Raw genomic sequence first — 19,549 nt, 5'->3', positions numbered from 1 at the left:
ACCCTCAAATTAACAATCGACTGACTAACCAAAACAGTGTCCCCCAGGGTCTTTCTGTGTGACTCTGCAAAGGGGGGGGGGCAGCAGCCTCTCGGAAACACTGCCCTCTTTGATTCAGCTGCAGATTCCTTAATATTCAGAAACCACCAGTGGCGCCCTTTCTCCGCAGGATCTCCAAAGTGTCTGCGGTCTGCCATTTACAAAAACGAGTCAGGTGTGCGTAAACATAACGTTTCCGTGCGGGATTTGCGCAGCCAAACACGGAAGGGGAATAGCCGAGTTGTACGTATTTTTTTTTTCGTGGGAGAAATGTCCGAGGGGATGGACCAGATCCTGTGGAAATGCTGCCTCCGTTTAGCTGCTATCCGCTCCGGGGTCCGGGAGTTGTCCGGCTGATGGCACACACCAGCCGCTGAATACAACGTGAGGATCGCCTTTTTCGTCAAACCCCGAGGCACTTTTACCTTCTGTGGATAGAAACCATCATGCCGAGCTCCAACGACGGAGGGACATAAAAAACGACCCTCACTCAGTGAACTGCCACAACCGACGACGTGTTGCAATAAAGCGGAGAAACGGTATGAAAACGACCGTTTGATTAATAACGCTCTTTTTAAATGGACTATAGCAGGTTTTCCTGGGCACATTACAGGGAAAGCTCTTTGATGTATTTGGATTCATTCACCCTGCTGCTGTAATGACGTCTACACGGTTATTGTAAAAATATACGCGGAGACATTTGTGAATTCACCCCCCCAGCCCTGAGCCGGTGTCGGAGAAAGCGAGGCTGAGGCGGGTCGCCGGTCGGAGGGATATGGGAGAGCGAGCGGAACCGATGCAGCGGGTCGTGGCACGGCTTCGTCAAAATACAGGTGAGCAGCAGGACTGACTGATAAACTGCCTTTGGTGATATGCACATGCAGGGCAGCCTGTCGACCGCAAATTGACAGTGTGACCCGGCTTTTGAATCCACGTTTAGTGCTTTCTTGAGACACAATTCACAGGCCACGTCTCCATTAGCTAGGCCCGCAGGATGCCACTTTTAGCAGCTGTCCGGATTAAATGAGATTAGACTATGCCGCCCCGGCTGCTGATCGATTTGTTGGGATGACACCGTGAGATGGTGTTGCACATGTTAACACCAAGTGCTGCAGCTCACCTTAGGGCCATGGGTCATTCAGTGTGTATTTGTCCTTTATTGTACAGTCAAATTACTATATATTGTACCAATCACTACAAAAGTCCAACGGTATGTGACTAGTTAGTCTAAACTGCAGTTGTTAAAATGCCACTTTTACCACTACCAGTATTGGTCTTGTTAATTTATATGTTTTATCTCGAAGCCATGGTTAGTGCAGTGGTATTTTCATCACTAGAAGACTTCACTAACCAGACGTTAAACTATACATGACCAAGATTATGCTTTTGGTTGAGCAGCAGTACATGACATGTTTCCTTTTTAAGAAAACGACCTGGAACAACGACAGTAAGGGGAATGTCACACCTGTTTATCACTCACTCAGAATATTTCACCCCTCATTTTCTCACAAGCTCAAGATAGGTTATCGTTTTTCTTTATTGCCATTGTGTCCATGCAAGGGCAAATGGCTTTATGTCCCAATGATGATACTAAACAGCTCTAGGTTTATGGCACGAAGATGAGTACTGGAATCATCCAATACTTCACCCAGCTTTTACTATTTACATCTTTATTATTGTATACTGATGTCTGATCTGCTTCTTGCCTTTTACCTCAAGCATATCAAGTATAGATGAACCTATACAAAATATACTCAATCAAATTTGAATGAAAAATCCACATGACATCCCTGCCATGTAGGGCTGCACCAGTGTTTACTGTTGGTTCCTTGGCCTCCCTGTAGACTTCCACCCGAATGGAAACCAAGTCCCTTCAGGGATTCCTGGCAGATACACTATGTTGTCTCTTTGTTATCCAAAGCACACACAATATGTGACCCCTATTTGTGCCAGCAAACTTCTCTGCCCTAATATTGATAAATTATTAGAGATTGTTTGATTGAACAGGTCCTAATGCTTGGAAGTTTTGATGATACCCGCTGGTGAAGGACACACTGCTTTAGGATGGTTAAGAAGTGAAGTAGAGCATTATGCCTTTTTTAAATGCCGACAACACTTAAAAAAGTGTTAGTCCTGGATATTAGAGTTTTGATCAAGGATATTAAGTACAAGAGCTGTATGGCGCTCTCAGAAAGAGTACAGGTGATATTATTTATTTATTTTTTAGAACTTAATTTAACATGCCGTAGTTATGCTTGTTGGTAAACCAACATGTTACAGTAATATAACATGTAATAGTTTTTTGCTAATGTTTTATCATATTATTAATACTGTTTTCAGTTCTTTAAGGGTCAGTGTAACTGATATATTAGTAATTATACATACAATAATGACAGTGAAATCCAGTTGGACATGAAACCTTGATGATTTCTGAGATGATTATTGTACCATAATAACTCATACTCTTACAACCCTGTCTTCAGTCACTTCTTTAAACGGAAGGAAGTCCTGTTAGATATAACTGCCTCGTGGTTGTTTTGATGTGTTTTTTATGTTTTTTTTATATTTTCTGTCAGTTCCTCTTTTAAAGTTTGGTGCCTTTTTAAGTCTGCTCACATTTAATCTTAATTCCTTTGTCCACAGCTTCTCCTTCCTTATAAAGTTTGTGCTTTCCCAAAAGCTTTATGTTAAAATACATGATAAGGCTTTAGGATTTGTATGCACTCCTTTTGAATGTCCACACTAGTGCATTTTTTCAAGGCCTTTTCATATCTATTTAGAAAAAAAGGACATTCCAAAGCTGTGTGATTATATGGAGCAGTCTATAGAAATAACACACACCCTCGGACATGTATGTATATGTTGTTTTTAATTTATATGAATCCAAAGCAGTCATAAACTCATATTAACACACACTTTATTTACTTCCATTCTGTGACCAACACCATGTTGAAGGAATAATAAGCATTTGTCTTGTAAAGTGGTGTACCAAATGATGTAGGCCTGTATTTCAAGCTCAAAAGCTCTCATTACTGCCGTGTTTGATGCTTATGACGTGAGTGCTTGTGGAAGGAAGGAAATTCTTATTTTTTAACAGAAGATACACCAAGGCACATGTACTCATTTAAGAGGGAATTATTTTCCATTTATATATATATATGAATTATTCATTTCAGCTATATCGATCAGTGTTTGGAGTAAAACTTTAAAGGGGACCTATCATGCAAAATGCACTTTGTGATGTCTTTTATACATAAATATGTGTCCCCGGTGTGTCAGGGAACTCACACAGCGTCAGAAAATAAAACCCTCTCTCTTTTCCTCCGTACCCAAATCTCTAAAAACGGGGGTACAACGGAGCTGATTCAGATTTGCGTCCGATATGACGTCAAATCGGCGGCGGACCCACAGCACTATTAGAAAGTTGCTATCAGAAACAATGCCCGACTGTTTTGGACGTAATATGGTCGGTGTTTACATTAGCATCGCTAACACTCAGAGCTAACCTGTACTGGAGAGAGCATGTGTGTGAAGAAGCAGGAAGTAAAAAGGAACTCACCTTGTGGTATAACCGGCAAGAGAGAAAGCCTTTAAGCTAGGCCTGTCGCGATAATCAATAAATTGACTTATCGTACGATAAATAAAAATGGACTCGATAAGTTTTCTGAGCTCGATAAATTAACGTTTACATGCGTGTTTGTTTACATAAGGATGTGACCAGAATTTTAGCCCGGCGCACTGTGAGGGGTGGGGCTCACACACAGCCAAGTCAGGAAACTCCGCGTGCAACAGTGTAGCAGCCAAATTAATAATATAGAGACAAACAGGAGACAACGTGTGACTTACTTCGAGGGGAATTTTAATTGCAAAACCTAATACCACATCTCCGGTGTGGGAATCTTTTGGATTCAAGCCAAATCAACGAGGCGAACCTACGGACTAGAATGAGCCGGTATGTCGCATTTGTTTTAAAAAGGTAGCAACAAAAGCTAGCAATACGACCAACCTTAAACTGCATCTGAAACACAACCACCCCATTCCGTTTTCCCAGCTGGGAGCAAACACGGCAGCTGGAGATGGAGAGCCCCCACCTTCCCGACAGTTTACAATCAAAGATGCATTTGCCCGACAATGCAAACATGTTGGTGTTCCTTGCTCGAAATCTTTGAAATACAGATTTGGATATTGCCTGTTGAGGCATCTGGGTCTTTGTATGGACAGTGGACTGTACACTTGACTGCTATTTTAAGGAGTGTTTTTTGGTTGTGAGACAATGGGTGTTTCTCAATCGCGAGTAAAGCTGCTTCAGAGCCACTATTTCAAGCATACTACGTCATCGAGTGCCGCGGAAGTACTGTTCCAATCTCCAGCATACTTGGAAATCTACCGAGCCCGGCGTACTCCGTTTGGAGAAATATCGAGGCTGCACATGAGTAGACTCCGCGGTCTTAAAATCCCCACAATGCTTTGCGCACGGACCAATTTCCCCAAATCTGTGGTGGATGATGTAAGGCGGGGCCTCTCATATGACGCACACCTGCACACTTGCTAGCGTGTTCCACACTTCGTTTTCTGAATGCCAGGAAGTATTCTTGACTCGCTTCTGAAGCAAGATGCTCGGCAGACATGTGCTACCAAGCAAGCGTACTCGCGATTGAGAAACACCCAATGTGTGCTCATATTTATTTATTTGCTGCAGATCTGACGTAAAATCTGCAGCGGACCCACAGAAAATTGCTATCAGAAACAATGCCTGGCGTGTTTTGGACGTAATCTCGTCTTTGTTTACATTAGCAAGCCTCGCTAACACTCAGATCTAACCTGTACTGTAGAGCACATGTGTTTAAAAAGCAGGAAATAAAAAAAGGAATTCACCTTGTGATAAACCCGCAAGAGAAAAAGCATTTGAGCTCCATACTGTTTCAGAAATAATCTTTGATGTGGTTTAGAACAGGATGGCGTTTTATCCCAGCAGAATTGAACTTTATCTCCGGTAGAATTCTGATCAGGCATTAGCTCCGCCTCCTCTTTTTTTTTTTTTTAAAGCTAAGTACCCAAAATCCGCATTTCTCTTACAGGGCTGCAAAAGAGGGGTATGAGCAGTATGAGGCATGGCTACAATGGGTGAACTGTTTGGTATTTTAAGCAAAAAAACTTCACAGACATGTTTTGTATAGGTATGGCCCTACAATATATGTTTCCAATATAGCATAATAGGTCCACTTTAAGTTAAACTGCAAATATTTACTTTGGGCGTAACTCTAATAATTTTTTCTGAGATAATTAAACCAGACAAAATTAAGTTAATCTTGTGTTTTTATTTGAAGTCTACTTGAAATTAGAAAGTGTTTATTCTGAATATTTGTATAATGGGAGATAATAGTGTCAGTGACCTCTGTGTTTTTATTTGTCTGACATGAATCTTGTGCATTAGTGACAACAAGGCAGTTAGCATTTTCAAGTGCATCATGGGACATATTATCCAAAAAAGCCATATCTAAAAGGCCATCACTCTCAGTATTGTTGATCTGTTAGGTACTTTGGAGGTGTATGTGTGTTTATTTGTGCCCCCTTTAGGACACACTTGCATTTATCACAAAATCTAAAAGACGAGGACCAGAAATCATGTGATTCTGCAGAAAAGCCATTAATAGACAGTTGTTTGAAAAATACAAATGTGTGAAAAATGCCAATTAAAAGCCCCACAATACGTCCAGCTCATTGCTGAAAGTGTAGAGCTGCAGTAGTGTGTTGCACGGACAAAACTGCGGCAGTTATTTTCAGTATCTGAACAGATACAATGACACGCGTATCTTTACATGGATTTTGGCAGCAGTCCACAGACAGGTTGGCAGATCACATATGTTGCCACCCCAACACAAAAAAACAACATTTATGTACACACAAACACACACATGCAATCGGCAGAGCACATACTACCACATCAACTGAAAGAAGAGAAAATGGAGTGGGAGAGGTGAAAGGGATTGGGTGGGTGGCAGTGGGAGAAAAAGATGGAGAAAGAGGCAGAGGGAGAGTAGGAGTGAGTGGCACATGGCTTTCAGTCTAAAAAAAGATGAGCAGCACGAAACCAAAACCAGAATCTGGATTAGCTAGATAAGGAAGAGGAGGGGGACATGGGAAGGCTGGAGGAGAAAATGTAGGTTTCCTCTGCACCGAAAATGGTGCAGATGCTCACGCTCAGTTTCATGCTCATAAATGTCCTCTACAATATGAATACTGAATGAGTGTGTGGGAAGGAGGAGAAGAAGGAGAGAGCATGGGCAGAAGATGAGAAAGACAGAGGGTGAGATGGAGACTGGTTAGATTCTTCAGGATGGACTGAATAGTGCTGTAGTGTGACATACTAGGAAGATACATGATCATTAGAGACAGCAGGAGCAGAGCATGGGGATGTGACGACGAGTGCTGGAGAGAATCTGGATCAGAGCAGAGCGTAACACTGACCCGAGCAGAAAGAGAGAGAGAGGCTGGAGCAGATGGATGTATGACAGAGAGCAGAGGAGACACACAGATTTGGGACTGTGCCGCAGTCATGCCATCATGCCAACCGGGCATAACCACAGCATTTCTGTAGACGTTCTCAGTAGCTGTCTTTCCAGGACTCCTCCCCAAGCAAATATCGTTCCTTTCTTGTTGATTTCTATCAATTCTGACAGCTTAACAACAGGGGAGTCTCTGCTTACACAGCTCCTCTTTAATAATAAGTCCACTTTGCAGTAGCTGTGTAACCCTTTCAACACACATACCACCCGCAATATCACATGATGTTGATATAAATTAATCCGGTCTGAAAACACACAGACCTACATAACTTTGTCAACTTTTCAGAAGCCTTACATGCAGGGAGTACAGACAGGATGAATGCTAGTTTAGACACATATTGTATATACTCCAAGCTGTTTTCAAATCTATACCTTTTTCTTTTACCAAAATAAGTGAGGGTTTACATCTCATAGTAGACATGCTAATAATACCAACTTCAGAAATGAAATGCGCTGCCATAAATAATAGATACATCCAGGATGTATCAGATGCTGAAGTGCGAGCTGGAGTCTGTTTGACTGATTTCCATTCCACTCACTTATGCTTCCTTATGTCCTCTCTCCTCCCCTTTAATGCACATAAACAATATAAGGAGTGAGGAGGCTACTTGTGGAGCTAAGAGCAAATAAACTTAGGAGTTCAGTATCTTACTAGGAAGTCTCTTATGATGTGGCGCGACGAGTAAATGCTGTAGATCCACATATGTCACACAACTGTGCAGCATGTCATAAATACCTACCGTTGCTTAAGATTGACGGTATGGAACTACATTTCTCTCAATTGGCAGCTTCTGCTCGAAGAAGACTCACGAGTATGGAAAGTTAGGGGACACATTATGTATAGCACCCGGTCTGCTTGGACACACACCTTAGTTTTTACAGTTTCTCTCCCCTCCAGCATGTTTGAGTGAAAGCTACGGTTTTTATTGACATTTAGAGTGGCATTGTGTAAATATTGGTGGATGTATCACTAGGAACAGTTAAAGGATCACCCCCCTACTGGGTATTTGAATAATGTGTTTTTTTTAATCTGTTGGCTAAAGATAGATACTGTTCAGAAATGCAGTTTTGTAGAATGTTTTTCTGTCTATTGAACCATGTACCATCTATTTGAAAATAAATGTTGTCATTTCATTTCAAACCTTTATTTATCCAGGTGTATCCCATTGAGATCATTGATCTCTTTTTCAAGGGAGACCTCCTCAAGTAGGTTCCACATGAAACATAAAAACATAAACGGAACAACAAAAAGGACATCATACAGCATCATTACAGGGATTACAATTTACATAACTATCCACATGAACAGGTACCAACAGCTTCCGATTGAGTAGCATCCAACCGAGCTTTAAAAACATTTAGTGGCACCAGATTGCTCAGTTTCCATTTCAATTGCAGACTATTCCAGGACAGTGGAGCTGCGCATCTAAATGCTATCTTCCCTAAGACAGTCCTAGCAGTTGGCACATTTAATAAAACCACAGCATGCGATCTCAGGCAGTAGCCACTTACAATTCGCCGTGAGATCAGGGAGCAGATGTAGGATGGAAGTTTCCCTAACATTGTATATAAAAATGTACCAGTGACTGAGCCTCCGTACAGTTAGCGAAGGCAAACCAGCCCTTGCATACAGGGTACAGTGATGGGTTAATGCTTTACAGTTTGTCACAAATCTCAGTGCACTGTGATATGCAGCATCTAACTTGACCAGGCAATTGGCAGGTGCATTCATATAAATCAAATCACCATAGTCCAGCACAGGTAAAAAGGTCACAGAGACTAGCCTTTTCCTGGCCTCAAGCGAGAAACAGGACTTGTTCCTGTAGAAGAAACCTAGCCTAACCCTCAGTTTTTTTAAGCAGGTTATTGACATGACGTTTAAAAGTGAGACAGTCATCAAGCCAGATACCAAGGTATTTGTAACAGGTAACCACTTCAAGTTGTATTCCTTGCGTAGTTACAATATCTAAAACAGGCTCTGGTGTCTTTTTAGCTTTTGAAAAGAGCATTACCTTGGTTTTATCAACATTTAAAAGAAGCTTTAGTTCAGAGAGCTGAGTCTGAATAATGTTAAAAACAGCTTGCAATTCAACAACAGCTTCCTTAATGGAGGGACCTGCACAGTACATAACGGTATCGTCCGCATAAAAATGTAAGGTTGCTCCATCGACATTTTCACCTAAACTATTGATGTAGATGGAGAATAAAAGTGGACCTAAAACAGAACCTTGAGGAACACCATTAGTAATGTTTAACCACTCAGAAGACAGCCCATCAAAATGAACACATTGGGACCTTTCAAAGAGGTAGTTCACAAACCACCCTACTGCATGGCTGGATATGCCAATACTGAGTAGCCTCTGCTTTAAGATGCGATGATCGACGGTATCAAACGCTTTGGAAAGGTCAATAAATAGAGCTGCACAACTCTGCTTATTATCTAAAATACTCGCCACATCATTCACCACTTTCATTGTGGCAGTGATGGTGCTATGTTGCTTTCTGAAGCCTGACTGATGTTTAGACAGGATGTAATTTGTACATAAAAACACCTTTACCTGTTCACTCACTAGGCGTTCAAGAACCTTAGCCAGAACTGATAATTTAGAGATGGGCCTATAATTATTTAATAAAGTGGCCTCCCCACCTTTTAGTAGAGGCAGGACATACGCTGACTTCCACAATTTTGGAATTGTGTTTGTGCTGAGGGAGAGGTTAAAAAGAGTAGTGAGAGGTGGAGCAATAAAATCTGCAGCTATCTATAAAAAGAAAGGTTCTACGTTGTCCGGGCCAGCCGGTTTCTTAGGATCTAACTTGGTTAAAGCTTCACGAACAACATCAACAGTAAAAGGAGTCAAACTAAAAGGGTTTTCCAAAACACGTTTTTCAGAGTCACAGACTGTGGTGTTCACAGAAGCAGAGTTAGTGACAGAATCAAACAGAGAGCCACAGGACACAAAATGTTCATTAAAACAATTTAACATAGTGGCCCTGTCCGATATAGTGCCAGATGCTGTGGTAATGCACGGAGGTAGCTCATTACGGATATCACTGGTGGATATCGATTTTATGGCTTTCCAACATTTTCCAGGATTATTCAGGTTCTTTGTGGTAACTGACAGATAATACTTAGACTTAGCACTTTTTATTTGTGATGTGAAGCTATTTCTTAGCTGCCTAAAGCGTAGCCATTCTACCTCTGAGCCTGATTTCCTAGCCTTTGCCCAGGCCTTGTTTCTCTCATGTAGGAGACTAGATAATTCAGCAGAAAACCAAGGATTGTCTCGTCCCTTCACTCTAAATTTACGCAGGGGCGCATGTCTATCTATAATTTCCATAAAACCAAGATAAAAATAAGACCATGCAGTTTCTACATCAGCACACAGATCGATTTTACCCCAATCAAAATCAAACAGATCATGTACAAAACCCTGTTCCACAAAATGTTTTTTGTCTCTCTTACTGATAATGCGAGGTTTAACCTTTTGGATTTTTGTGTCCCTAATTGTGGCTACAACACAGTGATCACTCAGATCATTTGCAAATACTCCCACAGATGAGTATTTATGGGGAACATTAGTTAAAATTAAGGAGGATTTATTTGGGGACTTAATGTTAGGGCGAGTAGGACTGTCTATAATCTGAGTAACATTCAGAGAGATACAAAGGTTTTTAAAATCCTCTGACACAGAAGTTAACCAGTCCCAATTAAAATCACCAAGCAGCACTATTTCCTTGTAGTCAAGTTGAGATAAAAGTTTTGCCAATGAAGATAAAGAGTCCTTGACAGCTGAGGGGGGTCTGTAGCAGCCCACCACCATGACCTGTTGACCCTTTGCTACTTCGATATTTAAGGCTAAAAATTCTAGTTGTTTACTAATAGATTTGGAAACCATCTTGGTTACACAAAACTTATTTTTCACATAAATGGCAACGCCACCACCTTTTTTAGGACGGTCGGTATGATATACACTATAACCATTTAAGTAGATGTCAGAGGCCAAAATAGATTTATCTAGCCACGTTTCTGATAAGACAATGACATCAGCATCAGTCGAGCTTGCCCAAATGCGGACAAAATCTAACTTAGGTAACAGACTGCGCACATTTAACTTAAGTGAATGAATCCCAACCCAGATCTAGGATTAAAATCAGCAGGAGTAGCTATCTGACTACTACTGCTACTGGGCGGTCCAGGGTTTAGTTGTGCATTCCCTGATAGTAATAATAGCAAAAAAAAACAAGCACCTTTTCCTCTTAACCGACACACATCAAGTCACCAGCAAACTCCGCGAAAGTGAGATTAGAGCTCAAGAAGCAGTCCTGAAGAACCATCATAGCAGGCAAGTGAGAAAGACAAACATTTGTCGAACTGAATGTCTGTGACAAGGCAACCAGTAATTGTTTGTGTAACACATCCGAACCTTTACAGGGGATGTCCACTGCGGGCAGTAGAACAGACCTGAACCCAGTCGACTTCTCAGGATGACGAGAGAACTTCTCATTGTCCAAAATAGCTAACAGGCATAGCAGAATCACGATAGGGGCCATTTTCCCAGACCAGCACAGCATCCGGATAGGCGCGCAAGCAGGCCCGAAACGTGGAGGCGCTCCGGTCTCTCCGCGATATCCCCGGTGCAAAACCTCCTCAGCACAGCAGGATAGGCGAAGCAGGCCCAGCTCGAGGCGTAGAGGCGCTCCGGTCTCTCCGCGATGTCCCCGGTGAAAATCCTCCTCAGCACAGCAGTACAGGATAGGTGAAGCAGGTCCAGCCCGAAACGTAGAGGCGCTCCGGTCTCTCCGCGATATCCCCGTGGTAAAACCTCCTCGGCACCGTAGAGCACGACAGGTGGAGCAGGTGGATACAGGCCTCCGCTACAGCAGTTGTAAAGGCCGCAGCCCGAACGCGAAGCCGCTCCGGTCTCTCCGTTACGTCCCCGTCCCCGGGGCAAAATCTCGCCAGGACAGCAGCACACGACAAGTGGAAGCAGGTCCCCGCCACAGCACAAACTGGACAGGTGGAAAAGGAGGCCCCAGCCCGAGCAACAACGTGCAGCCGCTCCGTCTCTCCGCGACTTCCCGGGGAAAAAACCTCCACACAGCAGCACAGCATAGGTGCACAGGTAAACCTCCTCTCCACGCCGACGGAAGAGAGGCAGCCCTGCCCTTCACTTTCCACGCTCCGTGAGGCGGATGAGAAAATGCGCTCCGCTCGCTCTGATCGACGAGCAATGCTGCCTCTCAGGCCACGTTTAGTGGGAGATAGGGTGTCAGCAGAGCATCCCAACTTTAAGACACAGTTTTAATATGGCATCCAGAAGTATCACCAAAAGTGGACCATTATTTTTGCTTTAATCTTAATGGTGCTGAATATACAACTCAACACACAAGACAAACAGGCATCCTGCGTTACACTTGGCTTTACACTGAAATCTTCAAACTGTTGATGCTTTAAATGATGCTCACCAAAATCTCTATTTCTTGAGTATCAAGTCGGCTTGGTATGTGCTTTTCAGTTAAATGTATTCTGCTTGTGACATGTTTCACAATAATAATAATAATGGTTTTACGATGATATGGTTAAGTGTCTTTGAGTGTCTAGAAAAGCGCTATACAAGTATCATGTATTATTATGGTTGAATTGATTGCAACTTCAGAGCTTTATGGGCTAGATTTTGGAGAAATTGTGTCTTGGATGGTTTTGATAGCTTTATTTGCACAATTGATGTTGACTTACTTCCAATATGAAAAACTGGACAGTTTCTAAATCCATTATAACAGCAGTCAGGTTGACAATGAACAAACGACACACTTTGACCTTAGCCTAAGCCTACAGCGGGGGGGTGTTTGACACTCCAAATATACTGCAGATTATTGTTCCATCACTCTGAAAGGTATTAAGAGATAGGTTTATGTTTAAATGATGATGTTTGCAGTGGCATTAAACACCCGTAAGACATGGGACTTGTATTTGTATTGTGATATTTGATTATAATTTATCACGTGTTTGTTTTCAAACCAGTTTGTTATAACTGCTATCTGTGTGTGTGCATGTGGGTTTTTGTGGGTGGCTGTGTGTGTGTGTGGAGATGTTTGACAGACACAAGTAAATGTTCCCTTTAAACTTGGTTATGTTGGTGATGTAGTGCCGGTCTCTCAGAACAATACTCAGTCTGTAACCAGCAGGCTGGGTGCCACAGCTTGTGAGTGAGGAGTAAGATACTAAAACACCTGCTGCTAGTCATACCAGATCCACCTGCTGTCTGTTAAACACTTCATATACAACTAATATTATGCAGATGGAACTTGAGTTTGCAGTTTGCACAGATTTTATTTTCTTGTCCAGTATCTACCTTTGCAATGATGTATTAATATATGGACATGATGCTGTGTTATCCTTTAAACAGTGAAACCAGGTGTTTACCTTTCATTAGGAGGTGGATATGTTTGTGTAGTGACAGAATGAAGACATAACAGAACAGCTACATTGCTTTTTTATCCCCTGTAGTATTCAAAGCAAAGCTTTGCGAAATAAATACGATTATTGCAAATTTGACTTTGCTACAGAATGTGCAGGAGATGCAACAGACACTTTTAACATCAATCATCCTCAGTCAAACATTTGTGATGCTGTGCCTGTGCCTGTTTGTTTTATGTCCATGTCAAAGACAAAGCGATAATGACGGACGGGGAGCCCTGTCATTGTTGTTACATCATTGTTTTTGCATCACGTGAGCACGTCTCTGGGCCTGGCACACAGTAGCACGCTGTGTGGAGCACAAAAGCATTGCTCACATGCAGGAATATGTCACAGTCTTTTCACAAAACACATGTCATTTTGATTCAGATGGAGTCACTAGCTCAGGAAGAGAGTCAAGAGTTTGCATGAGTCATGCCAATGTAGAAAGCACTATGATAGCAGAGTCAGGCACTGCAGCTCAGCCTGGAGCTTTCTGTGTAGCTGAGTTTCTCTAAAGGTCAGGTTTTGGACATTTAGATGCTCTTTTATCTCAGGTTATAAACACAGCAGGGTGTGTGTGGGGTGTTTTAAGTATTTATTGCAGGAGGTTAAAATACACAATCTTGTTTGAAATGTTACCTTTGCAACAACATCAGGACGTTTCTATACTTCTATAGTACAGCCTATTTTGGATTAATACTTATTTCCCTCAATTTTTATCTTTTATATAATGTCAATTCCTGGATTTTCTCTTTGATCTTCTTACTCTCACTGTTAAAATAAACCTACCATTACAAATATAGACTGTTCATTTCTTTGTTATTGGGCAAACTTACAAAATCAAGGCATCAAATACTTATTTCCTCCACTGTATAAAGGGTCCAACACACCTGCTTAAATAATTGGTTTTACACTAGGTGCAGAATTTATTGTGTATATATATCCAAGTTGTGTCAGAGCTCCAGTGTTATGAATGTAGAACAGGAAAGGAATCCATTATACAAAGTAGTATGCCATGCCCATTCAAAAAAACTATGGCTTTTGAGGTGATGCCTAAACATTGTTTAATTTTTAAGTATGTTTTTTGAAAGATATTTCATTATTGCAAAGAAAAGATATGCTGTATCATTTATTGGGATAGGAATAGCAGCGTTTATGTTTAGAAGTCAATTTTACGAGGTTATCATTTAACTATGAATTCTGTATTTCACACTTAAAAATAAACAATTTGATCATATCACACTGAAGTCTGTATTTTCTGAAGATATGCAGTTTTCTGAATACTAAATATCTTGAATGAAATATAAATATCCACAAAAAGCACACATAACATAACCATGCAACTCTATCAATGGCCCACTATTTAAAGTGATAGCTTGGTTGGCTCAAGTTTACTGTAAAGTGTAATCTGTGGTGAAAACAGTCTGAGTGCTTCTGCTAACAGTGGAAGCTTAACAGCCCCACTTATAGGCTAACATCATCTGGGAGATGGATGGGAGGAAACGGGTGAGGATGTGGGGGTGAGACATGAACTGATGACCAGAGTCCTCCTCCATGAAATGAAGGGATCTCGCCAGAGGTCAGGGCCGATTAGTTGTACACAGAACTGATTACAAGAGTAATAGGCTGGAACTCCTATCTGTCACTTTACATCTTGATTGATTACCTTTGCCTAGATTATTGGGCTACTGTACTTTGTACTGTATGCTTCTGACTGTTCAAAAAAAGCAATGTTGACTCGAGTGAGGTTTTAAGTCTGATCTCCAGGACTCACAGCTGTACTTGTCCAAGTTTCCTTGCAACTGGAAACGCTGATCTTTAAAGGAACATCAGGTGTTCTTTTCACATTGATTTCCTCAGAACCTCGGGAGTGATCAATGTAACATTGATTGACCCCAGAATCTTTGGCAGCAGTTGCTGCCTTACAGAGGTCTGAAGAGGGAGAATAAACCTAAATAAAGATTGACGAAATATAATAGTACAGCCTGATCATGGTTGTGTCACAAATGATTTATGATACTTGTGACTGGCTGCTACTCTAACGGCCCATCCACACGGCGGCGTGCGTTGAAGCTTCAACGCTTCTGCCCATTCACTTTGAATGGGGTGACGTCACGCTTTGCCGAACTGCATTGTGGTTCTGTCGCTTCGCTGTTGCACGCTTCAAAAGTAGAGCAATGTTCTACTTTTGAAGCTTCGACGGAAGCGTCAGCCAATCAAATCGCGTGTTTGTGTGTCCGGGGCGGGAGATTCATGTGATTGGTTGTTGGTCGAGTTTCAGACACGCCCACCGGCAAGCTTCAACGCACGCCGCCGTGTGGACGCTGCGTAATGATGATGGTGAATAATAATGATGCTTGGCTAAAATAGATTTACAAAGTGCTTCACGGGTTACTAATAACTGAAATGATTAATCGAAATGATCAATTTACAGAAATGTGTCACTATCAAGCAAAACATTTGTTTGGCTTCAGCTCCTTAAAGTTATGATTTCCTGCATTACATTAATGTATATAAGGGCAACATAAAGAAACAGTCAAAAGAAAAAAAAAAAAAGTATAACAACAGTCAACATTCTAAGTTATTTAGGGCACAATGTTTCCAACTATGGATTAAGGAAACAGTCAGTCCAATGTAGTTTGCAGGTGACAAAAATCTTCACATGGAAACCATAAATAACCCAATGCATGCTGGGATAGGCTAGAGATAATGACAGGATAAGATGGAAAAAAGCTGAAAATACTTCCATAAGAGTAACTTTACTTAATAGATACACAATGTATACTACAACAAGGTCACACTGTAACTCTTATCCCATTTAATATATAACTATGTCAAATGTGTTTCTACTGTTGAGGTCTGCTGGGAGTTTAAGCCATGTCTTAACAACAGGCCTGGAGCAGAGTGCTGATAACAGCATCTCTGGAGGTCTGAGCCTGCTGCCTCTGCTTTCTGCTTGTTCTCACCGTCCTGATTATTTTTGACCTAATTTATATTTGAGGGGGTGTTTAGATGTTCACTTATTTGTTCCCCCTTTTTCACTCCTCCCTCACTCCTCCCACTGTCCTCTTTAATGCTCCTCGTCCAACCCAGATGGATTTACAAGTAGCTGTTAGTTGACTTCAGTCACATGAACCCATTCACATGCCTTTGTTTCCTTCACTCTCTTATTCATTATCTAGAGCAGGGGTGAAACCTTTTTCACCGAGGGCCACATACAGAAAAATATACGAAGGGCTGGGCCACTCACTAGAGGTATATTGCCTCATAAGTTCAGTTATAAGTTAGCAAAATCAATCAAATGTAGGTAAATGATGCTTGTGAGTGTTGGCAGCTCATCCCTTAAAACAGAAACCTCAGATTGATCATAATAAGGAGAAATAGGAAGGGTGTATTTAAAGCTTATGTAAATAAGTCATTGGGCTTTTTTCTTATCAACTAAGATATGTTAGAAAATGTTTCCAACTTTAATTGACTGAATTTATTTGAAAAGTGGTCTTATTAACACATGAATACTACTGTGTAATATATGTTTACATTTTTATTTAAGAAGTACAATATAAGACAAGCACAAGTTTCATTTGTGGGCCATATTCCATTATACTTTTTGAATTTGCCGTAGTTTGGACACCCCTGATCTAAAGGCTGAGAAGCCACATGTCAGGCTGAAATTAAGAACGGCAATCTGCAGGTCAAGAGACATGCCGAGTTCCCCCCCCCCCCCTCTGCTTTGGCTTTTTACAATAAATCACAGCACGTACCCAAGCGTTATATCAAGGTGTCCAATCCTTATCTGTGGAGGGCTGAGAGTCACAGTTCGTCTTCTAGCTGAGTTCACTGTGTCGTCAGTCCTCTTTGTGTGAAGGTCTGCCAATCACTGAAACCACCTGCTGTTGTGCTTTGATTGGAAAGAAAACCCTCCATACTGTCACTCCACTGCTCGGGGTCTGACCCTCCTGCTTTTGCTGTTCTAATCACATGCCATACAGTTCAGGCTGAGCTGTTGTAAAAACAATTGTTGTTTCACTAACACATTGAAAACATTCAGTTGTTACTGGGCATCACTACTCCTGTAATATGTGTGCCCACTTCATGAAAGCAGTTTCCAGAAATCTAGTAGCCCTCAGCAATTCCTACTTTCACAAAGCTCACAATGTTGTATTTGTGTAATTTTCTTCTAGATTCATCTTAATTTGTTAGTTCATTTTGTTGTGTACCAAACATAGCTTCAAGTGTTTCTCAGCAAGTGTTGGTGGGGGTCTAATTGTGACCACTGTTGGGAGGTGAGCAGTTCAACTTCCTGTAGAAAAGGAGACGACGTGCTGCTTAAAATACAATTTCAAGCACCCAAACAATTTCACATCCAGATGAAAAGTGAGTGTCTGCTTGATTCAAGGTCATTCATAAAGCTAAGCTAGTTCCACCAGTCATTTCCTTTTCTCAATACAAAAGAGAAGAAGTTATTTTTGTCCTGTCATCCTATTACAAGTGATTCACTTTTAGATAAAGGCTGAAACACTTTGTAGATAACACCTATCCTGAAACCCATCATGATACATGTGCGTGTAATAAAGACCAAGGAAAATGTCCAGCTCATAAATGATTTTCAAAGCTAGTTGTTTTTAAGAAGTGTGTAACTGCATTGTTTACATGCAAAGATTAACAATGCAAAACTATTGGACGAAAAACACAACATTGCTCCACAAGGCTACAACAAGTGATCAAAACTCAGAAAGCTACCTTTAATTTGTGATGAGGTAAAAGACAGCACACATTTTCAATATGATTTCATGTTTTTGATAATGCCTTGGAGGAAACATTATCATTGTATATGCATTTAGTCTTTTGTCTTTTAGTTGGTTACATGTGCCTTACATGTGTGGTCTGCAGTACCAGACTTTAACACCTCAATATCATAATTGTACAAAAGTAACAAAATGTTTGCACATTAAAGGATAAAGCATGGTAGCTCACATTTCATGTTATTCCCCAACAATAGGGGAACCTTTGCATCCGCCAAATGCAAATCATTGCAGGCGTTTAGGCTCAATAAGCAGCCACTGGAGAAATAAAATGGGGAACGGACACACACACACTTAACATTGGGGTTTAAACAAGATATGATAGGATATGATAAGATATGGTAGAACTGTTATTTTGCCAATGCAAAGCTCTTAGTGAATATACATTTAGTTACAGATGTAGTATAATATTTTACAAATGATGAATTACAGCAAACATGTGCAATATATCCATTATTACAGCTCCGTGGGCTGGCAGTAAGGTGATATGGGTCCGTTCTTATTGTACATCCATGGGTAAAGATAAACGCATGTACTAGTGCTGAACACGTAACATGAACGTGCCGGGCGGCACGGTCCCGTGGGTTAGATGCGCGTTCATAATGCAGAGGGAAATAACTCTCAGAATAACGTTATTAGCACATTTTTACAACTTGAGGAACGAATGTTTTTAATAAGGGCTATACAAGTGTTCATACTGGGTAGTTTATTTAGTTTAAAAAAAATTATCCAACGATTTACAGACCACTCTTTCCCCATGTAAGTCAATGGGAAAAAGTGTTTCCGGGCCTGGCAACCAAAAGGAAGTGTAGTACCGCCGTTTGGCCAGCACGAATATTTTCATCAGAGTCCGGCGCACTTCCTGGGGGCTTGTTTACAGACCACTCTTTCCCCATGTAAGTCAATGGGAAAAAGTGTTTCCGGGCCTGGCAACCAAAAGGAAGTGTAGTACCGCCGTTTGGCCAGCACGAATATTTTCATCAGAGTCCGGCGCACTTCCTGGGGGCTTGTTTACAGACCACTCTTTCCCCATGTAAGTCAATGGGAAAAAGTGTTTCCGGGCCTGGCAACCACAAGGAAGTGTAGTACCGCCGTTTGGCCAGCACGAATATTTTCATCTGAGTCCGGCGCACTTCCTGGGGGCTTGGCTGCAGCAGGCAGCAGCAGTCTGCGCTGCTGGCTTCCTCCAAGTTTACAGTAAAACAAACTGGTGGTGTGACCAATGGCCATTTACAATTATTAATACTATTACTATTATTAGCATTAGTCTATATTTTGGTTGAAACTATGCCAGGAAAAAAAAGAAAAACATAAAAAATAATAAAAATATATATAAATAAAATCGAATTTTAAAAATAATTTTCGAGTATGGAGACTGTAACGAATATTCGAAAAATCGAATAATCGCCGGCATCCCTACTGTATACTGAGAGTTATGTAGGTGGTAGCACACATGTTTCTATGAATGTTATTTATTTTTGCCTCATTTTGTCCTTCAGAGGATATTGCAAAGTATAAAGCAAGTATAGTAAATGTTGGAAGATGCCCTTCCTTGTCATTTTAAAAGAACTGTAAAACTACAAAGCTCCCTTTAGGTCATGACTTTGTGCTCGGCAGGTATAGTGAATTCATGAAAAACATGGTTTGGTATAGAGCGTTGGAATAGTTTGGTGTGATGGTGA

The 19,549-nt window shown here is 41.2% G+C and overlaps 1 protein-coding gene across 2 annotated transcripts in view; it reads left to right on the top strand.

Moving 5' to 3' along the window:
* The first annotated feature begins 159 nt into the window (after window positions 1-159).
* The window catches only part of dagla (diacylglycerol lipase, alpha), a 40,302-nt gene continuing 20,912 nt past the window's right edge, over window positions 160-19,549 (top strand). Inside the window, exons 1-2 of one of the 2 annotated variants that reach the window (XM_034116318.1) lie at window positions 160-578; window positions 760-872. The gene's annotated coding sequence lies outside the window, so the exon portion shown is untranslated. Of the gene's footprint in view, window positions 873-19,549 lie in introns of both variants that reach the window. The other variant, XM_034116319.1, reaches the window with a different exon arrangement.

Source organism: Trematomus bernacchii, unplaced genomic scaffold, assembly GCF_902827165.1.
Source record: "Trematomus bernacchii unplaced genomic scaffold, fTreBer1.1, whole genome shotgun sequence".
In the NCBI taxonomy this organism is placed as follows: domain Eukaryota; kingdom Metazoa; phylum Chordata; class Actinopteri; order Perciformes; family Nototheniidae; genus Trematomus; species Trematomus bernacchii.
The sequence above is the reverse complement of the archived record's forward strand: the minus strand, read 5'-3'. Positions and strand labels throughout refer to the sequence as shown.